Source organism: Sprattus sprattus (assembly GCF_963457725.1).
Source record: "Sprattus sprattus genome assembly, chromosome: 4".
Classification (NCBI taxonomy): Eukaryota; Metazoa; Chordata; class Actinopteri; order Clupeiformes; family Clupeidae; genus Sprattus; species Sprattus sprattus.
This window is the reverse complement of record NC_137923.1, coordinates 48,690,633-48,700,879: the sequence shown is the minus strand read 5'-3', so window position 1 is coordinate 48,700,879 and position 10,247 is coordinate 48,690,633.

Here is a 10,247-nt window from a genome sequence, read left to right as displayed (position 1 = left end):
CAGGATGTATTGAAGAAGAGACTCAGCCGTGATTTTCCACAGCTAGTGTTCCACATCCCCGCCAAACGCGACACTTCTGAACTGGTCTTTGCTTTTCTGCAGGACTGTGTTGCACAGATTTATGTCATTATAGTTATTGTGCCAATTCGAAAGAAAGTGAGGAACTTGATAGCTGTCCTGACACTGACAGTGAGGACTGAGTGTCCTTAATCTGTTATTCTTGAATTCTGTTTTGTACAGTTTTCATATTTTTCATAAAGATTGTTTATATGGTTGATCAGTGTTGTATTCATTTGTGGAAGAATGAATGAATGAATGACTGAATGAACAAATGGTCATTGGTTTAAGTACAATGCTGCCTTTTATTGATACAAGGAAGGAGGTTTATTTGTCACATACATAGAAATACTAACGTAAAGCATGTAGTGACATTTTGTTTGGTGTTAGCTTTTTGCCTGACCTCAGTGTTTTGAAAAGTCAATGGCCAGTGATGATGCCGTCAGGACACTATCCACAGCTGTGGGGTGTACTACGAAACTCGATTAGAGAGATAGGTATGCAGTACCACGAACGTTGTTCTCTTTTGCGTCGCTACATCACCATGGTATCTTATGCTAGCAAGTAAACCTGGTCTGGAGGAGATTTTGTGCTAAGTAAAACTAAAATCGTGTGAAAACACCGCCTACTGAACAAGCGATCTCACGTGTAAGATTCTGTCATATGTTACAGGGGAAGCTCCACCTATCCAAACCCAGTTTGACAAATATATCACATAGCTGCGGTCGTAGTACCACTTAACTTATAGCCCCAGTTAAGGTTTTAGCAAGCCTCACTATGTCTAGATAGCCCGGCTATCTGTAACGAGATTCGTAGTACACCCCACTGTTTGCTGGGTGTTCACAGTCCATGTTAGATCCTCTGTCAGGCGTATTCTCATGTATTTCAAACTTGATTTAAATGACTTAACATAAACATAACATTATCGCATATTTGCCTCATTGTTCTTCTTGGACGTGGCTAGGTATACACCACTGTTTAGAATCCCTTTGGCCCGATTTTGAGGATGTTCGGCTGTTTTCCTTTTTATCTGTAACGTAAATTCAAACCATGGTGGTCGCCATCTTGCCAGTCTGTTCTCAAATAGCAGCTACCTCATTGGTGTAGAACGATCACATGTCGAACCGTGCCACCACTCGTGATCAAAATCTTATTACGCTGTGAAGGCTCTAGTTCTGCATAAAACATAGACGTATCGACAATTGCCTGGAAAGGTAGCGGCGAACTTTTTTTTGGTAGCTTAGCACGACTCGTTCTTTTTTATGAGCTAAAGATTGTGTAGTTCGCCGTCTGCGGAGCGGGATGAAACGATAACAGGGTTCACCATCCGGCCTAAAGGGCCTGATTTACTAACATGCGACCGCTGCTTAATCTGCGCTCGCACATTAATGCACGGTGTTTTTGCGCATTTCCCGTGGTATTTATCAAACCAGATCTGCGCTGGGCAATCTGTGTTTACTCCGCCCTATATAGGGCCTGATTTACTAACACTGCGACCGCTGCTTTACCTGCTGTCGCACATTAACGCACAGTGTTTTTGCGCATTTTCCATGGTATTTATTTAAGAAGAGAAAATTAAGGTTCAGCGAAGTGGAGATATATATATTGGTTCACGTTCGCTCAATCACTGAACCTGATTCAATGTGTGCGCTGCTTTATTGTTGTTCTGCCCGCCATCACCTACAGCGAGATGTTTAAAAAAACACGATTATAAAAAATATGCTATTGGTGGCATTAATGCATAAACTGTCTTTTATAACAATATAGATGTGTACATGGCGAGATTTATAATTTCTACAAGGGACATGGGTTCACTACAATATATATGGACGTGGGTGCAATCAATGGTTCCGATTACGTTCGGAAAGTTTGCGATTTCAAAAAGTCCTGTTTGATGTCTCTAATTTCAGCTATGGCAGTGGGGAAATGTATTGACCAGTGCACCGTAGCAATGCGTCGAGCACCTGGGTGAATATTTGGCTGAGTGAAGGCTGAGATATACCAACTGCAGATGCTATAACTGGTTGAAATTATATTTGCAAATTAGTTTTAACAACTGATGGAATGGAATGTGATCGCCGGGTGGACTGGAGGGTTCGATGTCTCTCTGATCTGGTCCAGTAATTGAAGTATTGCGTTGCTGCTTAACCTGTACAGTCTAATGATTTGTGGTTTGCTTAACTGAAAATGTGTTATACGAGTTGAAAAAATTATTTCTGTGCGCTGTCTCTGTCTTCTTTCTTCGCATTGCTCTTATAACTGCTGCTGCCATATCAACGTTTTCAGACTCAATGGAAATGCGCTTCCTGGTTAAGACGTGCTTTTATGAGGCGGAGAATTAGCCCGCAAATCAGGGACGTGCGCTCGCCAGGCAGTTTAGTAAATACCACGCAATACATCATTAGGCGCACTCCTCCCATTAAATTGCGCTTTACGCCCACGTTACCACCCACGTTTCGTGCCATCCCACCTGTTGGCAGGTACACACCCCCAAAGCGTTAATATGTGACTCTACTCAAATGCGCCCCCTTAGTAAATACCGTTTTTATGTTTATGACCGCTATTTTACGCCAGAAATGGGCGCAATCCTGTTAGTAAATCAGGCCCTAAGTGTCCTCTTAAGCCTGTTCCATGTCTGTCACACAAAGTCCTTTGGTCAAAATCATACGGACTTTAAAAACCAGATACTACACATCCGAGTGTGTGACACAGACATGGAACAGGTTTGAGAGGACAATGTCACTTGGATCAAACTAGTACTGTCTTTGAAGACCAGTGTACCAGGCATGCAAACTGGTCAGGGGTGAAAAAGGTGAGAAGGTTGCGTGAGAGGAAAAATTGCCGCTTCTTCACGCAGGGGTTAAAGCCAATAAAATCCTGAGCCTGAACTTTTTTTTCTATGTGGGTGAGTGCGAGGGGGAGGTCGTCCTGTGGCGAGGACACATTTACAGGGTCAAAAAAACAAACAATCAAACAAAAAAACATTTAGAAATGAATGATGGCAGATTATGGTGGGACTTTTGAAACTGCAATCCCAAGAGGGTCAGCAATACTCCACCTCACTACAATATGGTACTAACACATGTCGTATTTACAATTTCTTTTGATATCAAGTTTTGCTGCTAAGCTTTGTCCTTGGAAGATTTCAAGATGACCTACAATCACAAGGTGAAGATGTTATAATGGTATGTGAAATTCAGTCAGTGAAAGAAGACTTGATTTGCAACTATTTCATTGAGGATATATGAAAAAGGACAGTGATTCACTTTAAACCGTTAAAGAGCAACAGTGAGCTGTAGAATGTAGTTTTATATTGCAACATTTCCATAATTACTTCGTTCAGAAGAAATAATCGTATAATAAAATATACATCTTTTATTCTAGCATACAGTAGCCTAATTGCTGAGGCATTGGCTATATTCATGTTCCTGCCTGGCAAGTGTTGCGTTTTTACTGCGTTGTAATCTTCAACAAAAAAAACGAACGAGGACATTGTCCAGGTTCTTGTTGGTGGCTTCGTCGACATTTAAGGAAAACTTTAACTTTTCGGAAATACGTCTTTTAAACTCTGGTGTTATGTCGTGTGTGTTAAAATAGCTGGCATGCTGATTGGATATTGACAGTTTAGTCAAAGCAATTGTGTCTTCAGCTATTTTTTGGCATAAATTCACCAGGGGTTGGGCGAGCTTGCCTGGATTGTGTTCTGCGATGAACCTACACACGCATATTTTCAGGGCACATAAACGGTCAGTTATGGATGCCGGTACATCAGATGTGGTTGTTGCCCCCAGTAAAAGCGTTGTGTGTTCGATAGCACGAACAGCTGCTCTACGAGCGGGGTCATAAGTGGAAGTTTTCCCGCTAGTTGCATACATAGCTTTCTTGAGCACAACAAGAGAGCACCTGCTTCTCTTAACTTCTTACACCGGCTACCAAAAGGCTTACCGTCCTTCCCTATCTCTTCTATCCATGCCCAGCGCCATTTCTTTTTCAATCCTTCATCAACTAGGAGGGCATCTTCCCAAGGATTCTTGAACTTACTCTGCTTCTGTGTGACAGTATCTCTACTTTGACATCTACGTAGGCAGAGCGATACAGAAAAGTCGGTGGTGAAAGCACATTTTCCCAAGACCCGCCCTAATCTACTTCTGATTGGCTAATTATGTTCTTTTGACAGCCTGAGAGTTGTGCTTTTCATATCATTGGCAGACGAACTCATAAACTCGAAAGTAATGGTGATGATAACGAGTTTTCAATATAAAAAAATATATATATTAGACTTTTTTCCCGCAGCCAAACGCTGCACGCCCCCCCCCCCCCCCCCCTAAAAAAAAAACTCCTCGGATCTACACGATTCACGTAAATGGCATATTTCGGTGGGAAAACGGCGAATTTCGCCGAAAAGCGACAAGTTTGCATGCCTGAGTGTACAGCATAATCAGACCAAGAGTAGGCTTAGAGACGGTGTGTTCAGATAAGATAGATTTACACCAACCTGGGACGCTGTAGCAGGCGACATCAACCCAGAGGTTGGAAAATCCACCGTCAAGTTCTTGTCTGTTGAAGACAAAAGAAAACACCAACGCACAGGGTTTGCATTTAGGGTGATCTTGCTGTTGGAGTGATTAAATACACTACAATCAAGTCACTACACTGGAACACAAAGCGTATTCAAATAAACCTACATTCGACGTGGTCTGCGGAGGCCGTAGAGGAAGGTGTTGCGTCCAGGACCATCATATGTCCTCCTCCAAACTCAGGAGTCACTGTACTTTCTTCTTTCTTTTTTTTCAAAACACGAAATAAATATAAAACATTTACACACACAAATTTAACAGACAAACAAACAAATGTTTTGGCTGTTTTACTTTCAAACAACCTTTTCTACAAATCCATAGTACAGATAAAAAGGGGGAAAGAAGTTACTTTTGAGATATAGAAGACCCAACTCTTCAGAGAGCACCTCCCTTCTTAATTCTGCCTTCTTCCATTACTTAACGTGCACTTACATTTATGCATGTTATTTTTCTTATGCAAGATAGTATTTATTGTTACGCTAGGTCTCTATTGCTTGAAGCTTGAATGTTCTCTCCTTTGTATGTCGCCTTGGACAAAAGCGTCTGCTAAATGACTAATTGTAAATGTCAAATGTACCACACATCTGAGTGTCCTCTCAAACCTGTTCCATGTCTGTGACACACAAAGTCCCTCGGTCAAAATCATACGGACTTTGAAAACCAGATACTACACATCCCAGTGTGTGACACAGACATGGACATGGGTTTGAGAGGACAATGTCACTTGGATCAAACTAGTACTGACTTTGAAGACCAGTGTATAGGGGTGCAACGGATCAAAAAACTCACGGTTCAGATCGTTCCTCGGATCAGAGTCACGGATCGGATAATTTTTCGAATCAGCAAAAAAACAAAAAAAAAAACAGGTTTTGTCTTTTTGTTTATGAGCGGTTGTTGAGCCGCTTTCGGTTTCACTCCTGTCAGTGAAACACCGGGGTGATGTCGCTGTAAATGCGCGGCCATGCTCGATGCGTTTCCACTGTTGTATGGCTTTCTTGTGCCACAGTGCCTACACACCGTCACGGTTTTATCCACCAACCTCTTTCCTTCTGCATTCAATTTGACAGGGAAGCCAAAATGCTCCCAAACAGGGGATTTAAATGTGGGGCGTTCAAGTTCTTCTGTTCCTCCGCTCGCCATGACCACGCTGTGTTGCAGGTTTTTCTTTATGTTAGCAATCACTATGTCAGCTACGTGTTACGTCTGTGTGGTAACCTAGGCGACAGGTTTGTGTTGCAGGGCGAGTATATGGAAACAGACGTAGCACTAGAGGCAGCAGTTATCGTTACAGTAGTCACCGAAGTCTAGCCTACTTTTATTTTCCATGCCCACTGTTCTACATGTTGTACGCTGAGGACAATAAATTACAACGAGCCATAGGACTGTTTGCTTATTGAAAAGGGAACTGTTGCAGACTTTTACCCAGAGTGTGTTAAGTAGCTCTGTCCCTGGAACTAGCAGGAATGGTTACGGCTGTGTGTGGACTGAACATGCGCACAATTTTTTTTTTTTTATAAATCAATCCGCGGATCATGCGTGTGCCGAACCGAAATAGATGATCCGAACGGATCAATGATGATCCGTTGCACCCCTACCAGTGCACAGCATAATCAGGCCAAGAGTAGGCTTAGAGACGGTGTGTTCAGATAAGATAGATTTACACCAACCTGGGACGCTGTAGCAGGCGACATCAACCCAGAGGTTGGAAAATCCGCTGTCAAGTTCTTGTCTGTTGAAGACAAAAGAAAACACCAACGCACAGGGTTTGCATTTAGGGTGATCTTGCTGTTGGAGTGATTAAATACACTACAATCAAGTCACTACACTGGAATACAAAGCGTATTCAAATAAACCTACATTCGACGTGGTCTGCGGAGGCCGTAGAGGAAGGTGTTGCGTCCAGGACAAGCATATGTCCTCCTCCAAGACCTTCTGCAGACTCAGGAGTCCCTGTACTTTCTTTCACCTAAAACCCAAAGCAACATTTCTAACCTCCCCTTGTAGACAATAATTGGTTTTGATGCTGTAGGTAATAAGTTGACCTGAGCAGAACATTTTGGTTTACATACAAGTTGGTTCAATATCATGGATTGGATTCTTTCTGTATTTAACATCTACTATGAGAACTACACTATCTACCCATTTACCCACACTCAATGGCTTCCCAACACCCAACACTAACATCAAAAACCTTGGTGTAACTATCAACCAAGACCTCCTACTTGACTCACACATAAAACAGATCTCAAAGACATCATTTTTTCATTTACGCAATATTGCCAAAATTAGAAAGGTCCTATCCCTCCAAGATGCAGAAAAACTAATCCACGCATTTATTACTTCCCGCCTCGATTATTGTAATGCTCTCCTGTCCGGATGCAGCATCAACACAATAAAGAGCCTCCAACTTATACAGAACGCTGCTGCTCGTACACTCACCAGAACTAAAAAATATGAACACATCTCACCGGTACTCGCTTCTTTGCACTGGCTCCCCGTTAAAAGTAGAATCGACTTCAAAGTACTCCTGCTAACATATAAAGCCCTAAATGATCTGGCTCCAAACTACCTCAAGGAATTAGTCGTCCCCTATTGCCCTCCAAGGCTGCTCCGTTCCCAGAGTGCAGGCCTCCTGGTAATTCCAAGAATATCAAAGACCACAATAGGAGGGAGAGCATTTAGCTACCAAGCCCCTCTCCTCTGGAACAATCTCCCTGCCTCCATCAGAGCTGCAGACACCGTGCCTATATTCAAATCAAGACTTAAGACATTCCTCTTTAGTGCATCATATAGCCAAAAGTAACCGCGCCAACAAACCAATCACCTGCTGTACCAGCCACCCAGGCATATCCGAACACAAATTCAAATATTACTTGCATTTAGTACCGCAACATCAAATGTGTTTCCTGTTTGCCGAGTGGATGCATGTACGGCCCCGGCAAACAGATCACAACAAAAAACAAATTAAATTACTACCTGTAATTTAGTACCGCAACATCATATGTGTTTCCTGTTTGCCGAGTGGATGCATGTACGGCCCCGGCAAACAGATCACAACAAAAAACAAATTAAATTACTACTTGTAATTTAGTACCGCAACATCAAATGTGTTTCCTGTTTGCCGAGTGGATGCATGTACGGCCCCGGCAAACAGATCACAACAAAAAACAAATTAAATTCCTACTTGTAATTTAGTACCGCAACATCAAATGTGTTTCCTGTTTGCCGAGTGGATGCATGTACGGCCCCGGCAAACAGATCACAACAAAAAACAAAATGTTCAATGCCAGAAAAACTAAACATATCTAAGTATTGCAATATGCAACAGGCAAACCGACACACAGATGACATGTCCCTGGTTGGTGAAATGATTCATCTGTGTGTTTGTTCGTGCTGATTCCCGACTAACAGACCCGCAGACTGATTCGTCATTTCCTGTTTGTTAGATGGATCAGGAGGAGCCTCCTGGGCCTGATCACTCCCCTCCTCAGCCCGCCCCGAAACGCCCCTGCAGACCGGCTCCAGAGCAACACCAGCATCGCCCACGCCGCCCTGCTCCCCATCCTGGGCCCTCAACTCAGTCATCATCCCCTTGACGACTTCTCCCGCTGGATGTGACGACCCCCACCCTGGTCATCGGCAGCTCCATGGTCCGAGATGTCCACACCCCCCCCTTCAACAAGCGGCCCCTGCAAGGTCCACTGCCTCCCCGGAGCCAGGCGTGTTCCAATCGCTGATGGATGTGGAACTTTCCCTCCCCACCCCCACCACTCTGCACGTAGTCTCTCTACCTGGTCTACCTAGAGAAACCCTCGGCCAACCGCACCCACTGCCACTGCATTGCCGTCCACCTACTCTACCCAATACCCTATGCTAGCATTTATGTACAATATACATTATTGCCTCCACCGAAATGTTTCTCTGTCCCTACATCCCCTACCCCTGTAACAGTAACCCTATTGCCACAGTAATCTGGTCTTGTCTGTATCATGTATTTACCACCAGATGTATGTACACATATGTCCAGTGACCAAATGCTGGCTGTGTATTGCCCCTGTTGCTTCCTTTCCCCTTCTGCCACACTACCCTTCCCCTTCCCCCCTTCCCCCCGTCCCACCTTCCTGTCTCCACCCGGCCGACCTCAAGCAGATGGGTCCCCCCTTATGTGCCGTGGTTCTGCTCAAGGTTTCTTCCTGCCTAACAGGGAGTTTTTTCTTGCCCCTGTTGCCGTTGTGCATGCACTAAGGGGGTTCAGGCTCTGGGCTCTGTTAAGCGCCGAGAGGCAATTGTATTGTTATGGCGCTATACAAATAAAATTGAATTGAATTGAATTGAACTATAGAGAACCATTGCTGACTTGCCTCATTGCGCCATGGCAAATCCTTGCCACCGTAGTTATACGTTATTTCCGTTCCTGGCTGTATGTCTGTCGTTGCAAAAATGCATAGGTGTGGTCTTCCCTGCATTTCAAGTAGTTTAATTATACTGTTTGGGGCCCTGTGGTCGTCATTGACGAAGCGGCCCATGGAGCCATCCTCCTTCGCTGCATCAATACTGAAAATTCAAGATCAATATGACAACATTATGGAGATGCAGTTAAATGGACAACACTGAACATGCAAGATCAATATTACAACATTATGGAGATGCTGTTAAATCGCTCACTGGGGTCATTTCCACATTCAAAAAGTTTTATTTCATAACCTTAACTACAATTTTGAACCTACCACCAAGTTTGCCCACGCCAATTGAAATCGAACATGAAGCCCCATTGGGATAATGTCCATTCCTCCTAGCATCCACTTCCTCTTGTTGCAACAACTCCCCTCGATAATGAGCGATAAAATCACCTCTCCTTATGGGCGCCACTGCAAAAACCCCACGACCTGAAAAAATTAAATATTGCACACTGACAACAAAAACCAGCAGCTGGATGTGTTTCTGCATGTAGGGGAAGTGTTCGGTTGTTCTAAAACTTTACAGTACTGTACATAACCACACTAATTCAAAAGGGTCTGACAAATCTCAGTAGCTTAACATTAGTTTTAGGCTAATACTTAAGAGTTACCTACCTTTAACTGGATTTACATTTTCTAATTTGAAGTTTTATCTTCATTGAGATACATTGCTGCCTCCCTGATGGGAGTGATTCTCTTCTGCATTTTTGTGCTAGAAAAAGAGTCACAATTAAAGATTAGAGATCTGTTGGACAGCTTGGCCGAGCAGGCGAGGATATCTACCAAATATAAGGTCAATCTGTCAAGCGGTTTAAGAAAAAAGCTAGTCCTACACGAACCAGCAGATGACCTCTCAAAGAATGTGCACGCTTAAGGGGAAATCCAGTGTGAAATCGTTTTTGGATATATTCAGTATACGTAGGTCACCCAGTTTACATCGATGGTCAGCTTCAGCTGCATCAATGAGCTCCCCTCTTTACTCCACCACAAAGTCTCCTTGATTGAAAACAGCTAAAGTGAAGCATGACCTGCAGACACAACCTTGGGTAGCAGACTATCCATTGGATACAAATCAGCACTGCAATCTGTACACAATTTAATTATTCCCATAAATAAACACTGTGCTTTTTTTCTGCAATTCTACATGTAGAATAAT